This window comes from Vulpes lagopus, chromosome 4 (genome assembly GCF_018345385.1).
Source record: "Vulpes lagopus strain Blue_001 chromosome 4, ASM1834538v1, whole genome shotgun sequence".
In the NCBI taxonomy this organism is placed as follows: Eukaryota; Metazoa; Chordata; class Mammalia; order Carnivora; family Canidae; genus Vulpes; species Vulpes lagopus.
In genome coordinates this window covers 13,411,357-13,423,504 of record NC_054827.1, presented here as the reverse complement: position 1 = coordinate 13,423,504, position 12,148 = coordinate 13,411,357, and the positions used below count along the sequence as shown (strand labels likewise).

General features: G+C 44.1%; 1 protein-coding gene across 5 annotated transcripts in view; it reads left to right on the top strand.

The window, feature by feature from the left end:
* The window catches only part of IRF2 (interferon regulatory factor 2), a 79,349-nt gene that overhangs the window by 4,750 nt on the left and 62,451 nt on the right, over window positions 1-12,148 (top strand). Inside the window, exon 2 of one of the 5 annotated variants that reach the window (XM_041751861.1) lies at window positions 10,251-10,435. The exons of the other annotated variants lie outside the window; for them this stretch is intronic. The gene's annotated coding sequence lies outside the window, so the exon portion shown is untranslated. The remainder of the gene's footprint in view (window positions 1-10,250; window positions 10,436-12,148) is intronic. 5 annotated transcript variants of the gene reach the window in all.

Here is a 12,148-nt window from a genome sequence, read left to right as displayed (position 1 = left end):
TTGAATGAACACAAACACTGTACCTTTACATCATTAATTTATTAAATACTTGTTGACAACCAGCTATGTTCAAGGGGCATGAACTCAAGTGTCCAGAGGCCTGGAGTTGACTTTCAGCCCTTTCATTTACTCTCCCAATCACTTCTCCTCTTGGTACCTTGCTTTTCACATCTGTAAAATGGGGCTGCATCGTTCTGTTATGTATGGCGTATGGGGCTTATGTGGGTATCAAATCACCCCCCGGGGGGGGGGCCTTTGAGAAGCCATAAGGAACTTTTATATTTAACACTGTCTACAACCTTTCTCTCGATTCTTTGACCCTTTCACACAAAGAACTGCCACCCCCACCCCCATAGCAAGGCTCTGATCCCCACCAGGCATCCTGGATCCCCATTCCCCAGATGTGTGGGCCAGAGCAAAGGTGGAGAACCACTGAATCAAGGATCTCTTCTCAGGGCCAGATCTTTTATTTTTCCGTTGTCCCAGAGGCCATGCTATGCAGACCTGTTTTCCACATTTTAGTTTTCCACGTTTTAGATGGGGCTTTGGATAGGGAATCCTGCGGTCACTCTCAGTTGGCTCTGCTCGTGTTGACCTTGCTTGTCATACAAAACTGGTATTAGTGTTATGATTGTGCTGCTTTGGATTTTCCATTCTGAAGAGGCATGAAGGACTTTGTTTTATGTGTATGTCTCTTGGTCTAGGAAGGCCATAAAGAGTTATGGGTTTGTTTCTATTTCAGCTCCTAGTCCCCTCTATCAGTGTAGTATTCATTTTCAATAAACAAGAGAAAACTGGAGTCTAGCAAGAATGTCTCCTATGCCTCACACTCTATGTGCATGCCTCATTGTCCCTATTTTTATGAGAAACAAGGCTTGTGCGGTTCCTTCTGATGAAGGATTCTGAGCATGTGTATCTCCAGGGCAAGGCCAATGTAGTTCAACAAAATAATTTAGGATTTTGTGTGATAAAGTTCTGTCTAATTTTCATTAAACCAATATTTTGGGGAGTTAAGTACTTGCTGGTAATTTTCATAAATAATTTCTTTTCAGGCAAACTTAGCAATCTGTTGCTATTCTCACACACCCAGTGTGATCGAGGGAAAGACGAGCTTCCAATTTAATTTGTTCCTATTTAGCTTATAAATGTCAGGTTTGTGTGTAGGATCCAAAGAAATGTTTTATAGATAGAGTACACAGTCCTGGCCCCATCATCCTAGACTCCTACTGCCTTTTCCCATTTCTCGAGGTTGACATTTTGAGTGAGAAGGCACTGCATACAAATTGCTTTGTTTCCCAAGCAATATCTAATATGTTATTTTTTGAAGAGAGTTTTTTTTTTTTTTGTTCTCTTTACCCTAGAATTATTGAACAGGACAAGAAGAGTTAGAGTGGTGAGGAGAGTGTCCTAGCACCTGCATAGGGTGTTAGTGGGTGCCCGGATGGCTGGGATAGCAGTGGGAGGGCATTGGAAGGTGACACTTTTGGGGAGGGGTGAGATGATGAAACAAGAATATGGTGTAGGGTGGGATAGTGCCTCCTGAATTTTTGAGTGGGAGAGCGAGAAAAGAGGGAATCAGGCAGGTGGATTTTCTGTGTCATTACAGATATCACTGAAGGAGTTTCGGGGTGGCAAGGAGAAGGTCGGCAGTTAGTGGATAGTAACTCAAAGACAGGTTGAAATACCAGAGGACCCTCCCCATCCGACTTTGAAATTAATAATCCTTTTTATCCTTTGGGGGGTAAAGTCTGATGGGAAGACCGCTAGGCATCAGCCGGCTCTGGGCAAGTGAACAGGCCGTGGTGGGTAGTTACCACTTGGATGTGGTGCTGGAGCTGCGGTTGCAAGAATTCATCCCCCCCTCGAGACCTCAGACTCAGTCCACAGTTGCCTTTGGAGGCAACCATGGGCCCTGAGAGGAAGATCCCTGATGATACAAATTTTTAGAAATATTGGAACTGCCTTCTTAGGCCAAGGCTGGTCTTCCTAGCTGCTGTTTTATTTTTGTCAGACTGTAGGAGGTGACTGGGAACCAGGAAAACAGATTGGGCCCATCCCGTGTTTCCCTAAAGAACAGGTGGCACCAGTTAAGGCTGAACTCTAAATGCTGTTCCTGGGGACTGTAGGTCACTGACGTTGAAACTGAGCACTCGGTGTTGCAGTTGGGATTGTATGTTGAAATAAACCTTCTGGAATTCAATTTGGTGCTATAGACTTAAAGTCTTGAAAATGTTAAACTCTGTTCCAGTAATTCCACTTCTAGGAACGTACCCATATGAAGTAACCAGAGATGGGACAAAGATTTATGTGCGAGGATGTTTATTGAATTAGGTTTTGTAAGAGTGAAAATTTGGAAACAGTTGAAATACCCGCAGTGGGAACACGTTTACGTGAATTCTGGTACAGCCAGACGATGAGGATAGCTAGCTTATAAAATTCATGCTTTTGCATCTAATGATGGAAAAGTGCTTGTGATACATGTTAAGTGGAGAAAAAGAGGTCCTTAATTGTGACCTTATTTTGAAAATGTATGTGTGTTCATATATTTCCATTATTAAAGAAAAAGCTGGCAGAAAATATTTGGATGGTGGGATTGAGGCTGCTTGGCTCCCCCCACCCCGAAACACTTGTATTTTCCAAATTAATATAGCAGTACAGTTGCTTTTATAACCTAAAAATACCCTCAAGATGACTCTGAAGCGTCCCCTCTGACCTCATCTCTGATTAATGTAAGATGAGAACGTTGCTGAGGAGGGTGCTATACCTGGATGTGGCCATTCTTCTTCTTCTTCTTCTTCTTCTTCTTTTTTTTTAGTGGGCTCCACACCCAAGCATGGAGCTCAATGCAGGGCTTGAACTCGCAACCTTGAGATCAAGACCTGAGCTGAAATCAAGAGTCAGATGCTTAATGATTGAGCCACCCAGGCATGCTTGGATGTGGCCATTCTCGAGCTCTTTCCTGCCTTGATGTATGGAGCCAGGCTCTAGAATCTGGGCTTCCCCCCCAGCTGGTGCTAACAGATGCTCTTGTCCCAGTTCAGCTCTTGCCACTTCCTTGGTGATGGTGGGATATGCTGTCTTGTCAAACATTGTGTGGCAGGGTCACAGATGTTACCCCACTTGATCGGTACATCTTTATGTACGGGATTACCGCAGAAACAAGATACTGTGGTAGGAAAGAAGAATTTATCATCCATCATCACGGCCAGGTCAACAGCCTGAGTAATGTGGCGATGGTCACCCATTCCCAGACCCTCAGGAGACACTGTGAAAACAGGTGGAACGTGGGTGTGGGCAATACAATCTGTCGGTGAGGTCAGAGCAACCCAAGGGAGAAACAGAGAAGGAAAAAAATAAAACCCCACCTTTGCTCCTGTGACAGTGGATGGAAAGGATCCAGGGTTCTCATCCAGCCCTTGGGAATGTGAGGCTTTTTCTAGGGGTGTTCCTGAGACCTGGGCCTCATTCTTTTTGAACCGTCCATGTTGGAGACGGGTCTTCCTGGCACCCTGGGAACCAACCCAGGGCCCTGGTCCTGGCTGTAACCAGTTGGCCCTCTTGAGGGGAGAGGAGTAAAATTACCCTCTTGGATCAGAGCAGTTAATTTAGACAAATGGCCACCGATCCAATTCTCCTGGCATGCTGAAGAACAAAATGTTTCTAGGGGAAGTGAATGCTGACGTTCCCTCTCTTTATGTCCTAGACATTCTCTATATTGCATACATTTCTGGGTCTCGGGTGGGTCAGGTGTCTCACGGGAACCCTGAGAAATCTACAGAATTTTTATTTCCTCACACAACAGCCTTTATTGGAGACTGACTTAGTGTGACTCCATCAAGAATGTGGCCTAAGATTTTTCACAACTACAGAAACCTCCAGATACCTGACTTGTAACTGAAAAACAAAAAGTAGAATAGTTTTCATCCCTTTATAGATACTGGAGACATTTTTGGGTTGTTACGAGCTGGTATTGGTTATAACCATTACCAGTTCAGAAGAGGAGCACCAAAGCATGGCTTTAAAAAAAAAGTATTGATTAGGACAATACTGCCCAATAGAAATAGAACATAAGCCACAGGCATAATTTTTAATTTTCTAGTAGCCAACGTTAGGAATGTAAAAAGAAAGCAGGGAAATTAATTTTAATATTTTATTTAGCTCAGTATGTCCAAAATACTATCTTTGAACATGTGATTCATATGAAAGTATTAATGAGGTCATTTACGTTCTTTTTTCATACCGAATCTGCAAGATCTAATGTGTCTCTTATAATAGGACGTCTTATACCTATAGGACATCTGAATCCGCCTGGCCCTATTTCCAGAGTGTAGTGGCCACATGGGGCTGCCATGCAAGGTGTGGTGCAGAATGAGGACATGAAGCAAGGCGTGAAGAGAAGTATGGGGAAAAGTTATAATCCAATGACTAAAGCTAACACGACTGAGGGAAAGTAGATTTGAGCAGTCCTTTTGGTGATGCAATCATTCCGTGATAACTGCATGCACCTCCCTGCCTCCCCAAACAAACCCACTGATCTCTTCAGCCTGAGATAACAAAATGCTTTGAATTTCTTTAAAAGCAACCCCTTGTGTGTGCCATTCCTTTGATAATCAGCCTCAAACATCTTGAATCTTCTCTAGCCCCTTGACCTGTTCAGAAAACTGTTGATTCCTTGGGTTTTTCCATTTGTAACACCTATGTGGCAAGTTATTTGTGAGCAAGGATCCTGTTGTATTTCTTTGCATTCCCCACCAGTACTTGAAACGCAGTAAGAACTAGATAAACATTTGTTGATTTGATTTTTAGCCCCGAAGCAAAGGCTAGCTCAGAAGGCTGAATTCCAGTTTGCAATGGATGGCACAGGTCTGCTTTGTGTTAGAAAGCTAATGGTATAGGTACTGAGCACATTAACATTGAGATTTGTCGCTTTGCATTAGGATTTGTCACTTTGAATTAGGGGTTCAACATCCAGGAGGCGAAAACCCACTTTTTTCTTCTTCTCCTTTGTACGTAGGACTGTAAAACAATCTTACCAGCCCCTTTCTTTAACATTTAAGTTCCAATGAGCATACTGATACTTTGCTGAACATATAAATAAGCTATACTCACCGGTAAACTGAAGATAGGTGCTTGGGATCTGCGACTTTCTTCGTGGGTTAGTTATGACAATCACTTTATTATTAACACGCACTTAGCTATAACGGGTATTCAGTGGAATTCTTTTAAAATCAAGTACAGTATTTTACAGTTGCCTTCATTTGTCCCCTTTGACTATAATTGTTGGGGTGAAGCAACAGACTTCTCCACAGAGCCAAGGCAATTTATTTTTACTGAAGCCTACCTAAGAACTGCTTAGGTAGCTTTTCTCCGCGAGATTAAATACGACCTTCACTGAATCATGTTAGCAGGGCCAGCAGCTAGAAAAATAAAGACTAAACCAAACTTCAGCAAAGAAATTCCCAGCTGCTCAGTGGGTCAGAGCTTTCCTGATTGCTTTCTACCAATGAAAACACTGTAGATTAGTTTTAAGTGAATTCTAGTAGGTTTGGGGATTTGCAACTGACAGAAGAACAGGAAAGTATAATCTCACTTTAAAATAGTAATCCTGAAGGTAAATCTTTATTGACTCTTTTTGGGGAATGGTGGGGATTTTGTTCATATGGGAAAACTTAACTCATGTGCACCGTTTAGCTGACCTTGAAAGTTAAGTTCCCCAGGGTAGAATAGAATGGAGCAGAGAAGTCAGACATGTGGTTCTCACCCAAAGAGGACACTGTGGACTTGTGGGGTGTTCTGGGTACTCCCAGGGACCCACACAGATGGCCCTGCACCCCTTCCTTCTCTCCGTTATAAAATGAAAGTAGAAATGGGGGAGCCTGCAAAGGAGGCCCCCGTAGGGAGTGTGGATAGAAAACTGCAGGTTTCCACTGTTGGGTGTGGTCATGTTGGGTGATTCGAGAAGTCAGGGTGAATTTAAAATACTACAGGGGGGGATCTACCTCTCTGACAGGTGCTTTTCATACATTAAGACTGAAAAAATTTTTGAAAAAATTTCTTTAAGGTCAGGCTGCAGTTTGGGTTGAGATGAGTCATTCAGCTGGAACAGTCGACTATTTTGATCATTCATTCGTTCAGTTACGGATTTTTACAGGTATTTACTCGGTGCTAGCTCTATGTAGAGAGAGGTACAAAAAGGTGAAAAAGTGATAAGCTTGGATTTGAGTTAGCTAGGTAGAGGGTCTCCGCTCCTAGCTACAAGGATAGGACTGTCAGGATGTCACTACTTTTAACAGCTAGATGAAACTGAATCAAGCAGTTGAGCAACTAAGATCCCGCTTCTGGAAGTGCTGTTAGATATGTGTGAATCCCCTCTGCAGGTCTTCATGGGCCCCGTGGCGTTGTCTCAGAGCATAGGCAAAGCTACAGTGCTAATATGACACGTTTTTGGCCTGGGTGTATACATTTTAATTATTAAAAGACAGATTCTTTTCTTTTTCTTAAGACTTATTTATTTATATTTATTTATTTATTTATTTACTTATTTATTCCTGAGACACAGAGAGGCAGAGGGAGAAGCAGGCTCCCTACAGGGAACCTGATGCGGGACTCCATCCCAGGACCCCGGGATCACGCCCTGAGCGGAAGGCAGATGCTCAACCCCTGAGCCACCCTGGGGTCCCCTAAAAGATAAATTCTTAATAAATTATATAATAGGCATAAAACAGCATATTGCTTTGTCCTCACTGTTGTTTTTGTACGATTCTCCCACACTGAGTGTGGTGTGTAGAATTCAACTGTTGTAGCTTTTATCATTCAGGAAAAACCATGTGGGTAAGTCCTGATGGCTATCTCCTCTCTCTCCTTCCCGTTCACTCAAGGTAGGCACTGTGTCCAGCTGTGCTGCTAATAAATTTTACTGCTCTGATCCCTCCCCCCAGGTTGAGGCTCAGAGGATCCAGCCCTTTGCATGTCCGGGAGAGGCCTTCTCCTCACTTGGTTTGAGGTATCATCACCATGAACAGGAAATTGGCCCTTACTTCATTTTGAACATCCTCGTTTCCCCTCTTTTTCTCTCATTCTTTGTGTGTGTGCATGTGTACGTGTGCGTGCATGCATGGGTGTGTACACACGCATGCACACACGCATTTGGCTGGCAAATACTTCAAGTTGCCTGGAATCAAAGAATAACCATCATCCATGACGGGACTAAGGAAACAGTGGAGCAAGCAGTGAATTCATAAATGCCTGTCTCTTTTTTTTTTTTATTCTGGTAAAAGTTACATAACATAAAATTTACCGGGATAAACATCTTTAGGTGTATAATCTGGTGGCGTTGGGCATGTTTACCATGCTGTGCAACCATCACCACCATCCACCCCAGAACTTACTTCTCATCTCAAACGAAACCCTGTACCTAATCAGCTGTAACCCCACTGGCCCAAGCCCTGGCAACATTCTACTTCCTATGAATTTAATTACTCTCACTTCATATAAATGGAATCATACAGTATTTGTATCTTTGTATCTGTTTTTTTTTTCACCTCCCAGAATGCTTTCCATGTTCATCGGTGTTGTAGCAGGTTGCCAGAACTTCTTGTGTTTTAAGACCGAATAATATTCCCACATGTTGTTTGTCCATTCATCTGTTGATAGGTCACTTGGTTTATTATTACCATCCAGCTATTGTGACTAATGCTGCTATGATCGTTGGTGTAAAAAGCCTCAGTTTGAGTTCCTGCCTCCCATTCTTTCAATCCAGTGGGTCACACGGTAATTCCACGTTTTAAAACTACCAAACTTTTCCACAGTGGCTGTACCATGTTGCATCCTTCTAGTAATGCGTGAGGGTTCCAGTTTCTCCACATCCTGGCCACCATGTTTTCTGTTTTTCAGGGGTTTTTTTGTTTTGTTTTTTGATAGTAGGCCTCCTAAAGGCTGTGAAGTAGTATCTCATTGTGCTTTTCTTTTTTAAATGATTTTATTTATTTATTTATTTGAGAGACAGGGAGCTAGGGAGAGAAGGAATAGTGGGGAGGGGCAGAGAGAGAGGGAGAAGCAGGCTCCCTGCTCAGCCCCAGGCCCCTGGGATCATGACCTGAGCCAAAGGCAGACCCTTTACCGATGGCGCCAGGTAGGCGCCCCTCTCATTGTGCTTTTGATTTGCATTTCTATAATACCTGGTGATGGTGAGCATCTTTTCCTGTGCTTCTTGGCCATTTGTATATTGCCTTGGGAGAAATGTCTATTCAAATCTTTTCCCGTTTTTTTTTTTTTTTTTATTTGGTTGTTTGGGTGTTTTTGTTGCTGAGTTGTAGGGTTATGTCATTCTTTTTTGTGAATTCCAAGATGACATCCTAGATGGCCTGAAAAGCTAGCAAGGATCCCCTTCCCCCATTATAGTATGTGTAGCATGTGGCACAAAATCATTTAAAAACTTTTGTGATGTTGTAAAGCTGATAAAGCACACGTTGAGGAATTAAATGACGTTGCGTGAAGTAAATCAGGGTGCATTGGTAAACAGGAATTCAGATAAAAGTATTTAATCTTCTCATAGAATACTAGAATTGGGAGTTTCCTTAGAGATTATACTGCTTCTTCTGTTTTTTAGCTGGAGAAATCAAATGACCTGTCCAGGATCTTGTGACCAGATGAAGTACTCAGTATGCCTTGTTGAACTCTGTAGTAAAGAATTAAGTTTTTTTGTGTGTTGCATTTAGCATTTTAAAATTTCCAGGAAGAAAAAATGCAAAGCAGTCCTTGAATATGGTAATGAATTAATTGCAGTGGCTGCTCCTGTGGTGCTCATGAAAAAGACCCTCAGGTTCATCCCCATTGTGTTAGGATAAAAGTTGAGTAAAAGCAACCTTAAAATAACACTTGGGGCATGAGAATTTAAAGGTCATATATCCAGTCATGGTTTAATACTACTACTTGTGTGGATGAAAACAAATTTATTGCTGTAATAACAGATCTGTAAAGTAAAATGAAAGCATTTGTGTGTTTATTCTGAATTATCGACCAAATGAGGAGGCATTTATTTGTTCTCATGAGAGCAACAGGAGATGAGGAAATTCAGTGAAATATCACAAATGCACAGTAGCAAATTTATCGTTGGTTTGCTTTGATGTTGTGCTCAAATTTTTCACTTCATTCGATACTTTTGCAGAGTGGGTCTTTATTAAATCATACAGCCTGGCAAGATGACATATGGATTCTAACTGGGGATGGGTAGTGAAAAACTGGGAAGGAGATCCATAATGTCTCTGACTTAAGGTGGAGGAGGGAAATTAATGTTCCCTTCAGGTTTGGGGCCCAGGCTTTTTTTAAAAAGCCCTCAAAATTCACCTTAGGTACTATGAAAACAAATAGGATCATGATGAAATTAAGTTGAAGACTCCTTTCTGCAAGCACATAGTTTAAATGAAACTCTCAGGAGAGGGGCACCTGGATGGCTCAGTGGTTGAGCATCTGCCTTCAGCTCAGGTCATGATTCCGGGGTCCTGGGATCGAGTCCCACTTCAGGCTCCCCCCAGGGAGCCTGCTTTTCCCTCTGCCTATGTCTCTGCCCCTCTCTCTGTGTCTCTCAGGAATAAATACATAAAAATCTTTTTAAAAAAGGGGGGGAAGAAACTCTCAGGAGAATTAATGCCTTCAAAAGACATTTTTGAACCCGTGTGTGTGTGTGTGTGTGTGTGTGTGTGTGTGTGTGTGTGAAGCCTGGTGCTGTGGAGATGTAACGTTGACAATTTGATGTTCTCAAAGAGCTTATCATTTACTTAGAGAGACAGGCAGTAGATAACCATCTGTCATAACAAAGAGTGAAATGTGTACTTAATAAAAGCACAGCAAGCAAAAGGACCTGTGTCTTTGCCCAGAGAAATGGGGTGTGCTTCACCACAGATTTCCCACCTGCCAGCGGGAGGATGGTGGTGTCAGCTGGTGGCAAATGGAGGAGCGGGGCGGGGCGTCTGTGGTGGGAAAGTACAGCAAGAGCAAAGGCAGGCCGAGCCGAAGACCCCTTGTGCTCTTGGTGAGTGTAGAGTCGTCTGGTGTGGCAGGAGCAGATGGATCATGGGAGGGACAGGGTCAGCCCGGGTGAGCACAGCTACCTCAAGGCATGTGACCCTGTGTTTCCCAATAAGGAAGGACTTGGTTTTGAGCACAGAGCAAGTTTTCTGGGCGGGGGCGTGGGGTGGTGGTTGAGGAGGGAGCTGATTGAGGCTTTGGAATGTTTTCTCCCTACATCTTAGAAAGTGCTAGATAATAACTGCTGGCCAGCCGGGTCCGGAAGAGCTGTGAGGAGATGTAAGAGCACGTGCATTCGTCGTTCTGACGTGTGATGAGCGTTGCAGAAAGGACCGGATTGTGCTTTTGATGATAACCAGGCCTGCCTTTGAGGTGCTTTCATGTGTTCCTAAGAGCAAGTAATACACAGGTATGAAAACACATTTTTTAAAGATTGTATTTATTCATGAGAGATCCAGAGAGAGAGAGAGAGAGAGAGAGAGAGGCAGAGACACAGGCAGAGGGAGAAGCAGGCTCCATGCAAGGAATCTAATGTGGGATTCGATTCTGGGTCTCCGGGATCATGCCCTGGGCCGAAGGCAGACGCTCAACCGCTGAGCCACCCAGGTGTTCCAGAATATTTATTTGTGCTTTCTCTTGTTTGTTTTGATCTGGTTTATAAAGAGAGTGATGAACAGGTTTACAGTGGATGGTTGTCCTTAATACGGATGCGAGCATAACTTAGAGAACCATGAGAATGGTTGGCAGGGTGCCCCGAAACCATGTGTTAGCACAGCAGAAGTTTTCAGGCCAGGGTGTCCTGTTGGCTTAAAGAGTGATGGGGATCTCGCTCTCCCCTCGGGAGTGACACTGGCCGTTGGGTTAGGAGGCTCCTCCCTGCCCAGGCATGAGGTCAGCTTGCTCACATTCCCTGAGGTATGCCTATGGAAGGCCATGGAAGGGCTGGTTCATGGATCCTTAGGGTCAAGCCTAAGTAGTTTAGGGACTCGGGAAGCGCAGAGGAACCTGGTGAGGTGGGCTGCACCACGTTGAGCCTCCTTCCCATGTGCATTCCCTCAGCATGACTGAAGTCAAAATGGCACCCTCATCAGGGGTGGAGGCCGTGTTGGCCTGGTTGACTGGCTCCCTTGATAGCAGATCATGGGTATTTGCTGGGCTCTCCACTTCATTGTAGGGATAAAGTTTGAAGATCTTATTCAAAGGCCCTAGGTTTTTCTGGGTTTGATGACAATATATCCCATTCCACATCTATTATTAATGGCTGCCTTCTCGACTCCGCTGATACATTTTGGAGTACTGTCATGTGTTTCTCAGGGCTCAGCAAAATGACTTTCCCGTACCCAATACTCGATAAGTCTTGGTTGCGCTAAATTGTAATGATTGACCTAGTTCTCCGTTTGTGATTTCCTGTCCAGACATGGGCCCATCTGTGGTACCTTAGAGCTAATAGGACCCATGTGCTGTGTTGCCCAGTAAGGAATAGGACCAGATGGCAGGTGGAAAGCACATCAGCCATGTTTGCATGTGCCTTGGGGTGTATCGGGGTGTTTCGCCTGGTCAGTCAACAGGGACCTGTTAAGGTGCAACGACCAATGGCTCTCTGTTTATTAGCCAGCCTTGGATGAGCCTTCCAGCTGTTTCTCCGCCTCTTCTACCCTTTCCCTGGGGCACAGCTTCTCCCTCTTACTGATGGTTCAGACATACCTTGCATACCTCCTCTCTCTTGCCCTTTGCCATTCTTTCTTTTGTCTGGAATGTTTTTCCTTGCTTTTCACCTGGGGATCCCTTACCCCTCCACCCCACCCCACCCCCAATTCTTTGCAGTCTTCCAGAGTTAGCTCCTCTGGGCATTTACACAATACAGTAACACCCCCCTCCCCCCCCGAAATACCTTGGCAGCAGTGTTCACCTGTATACGACTCAGGTCACATTATTGTGAGGCTGATGCAGGGGTGTTGGGGGCGGGTGAGTGTGATGTGGAGAATGACCCGCGAACCAGTGGTGCTGAATGCCCCGTTTGGTTATCACGGGCTGGGGCAGATCCTGAAGTGCATCATCTCAGGTTCTCCCATCCTCAGTTGGTTTCTCTATGTTACCTTCAGGACAAGATACCTCATTTTGG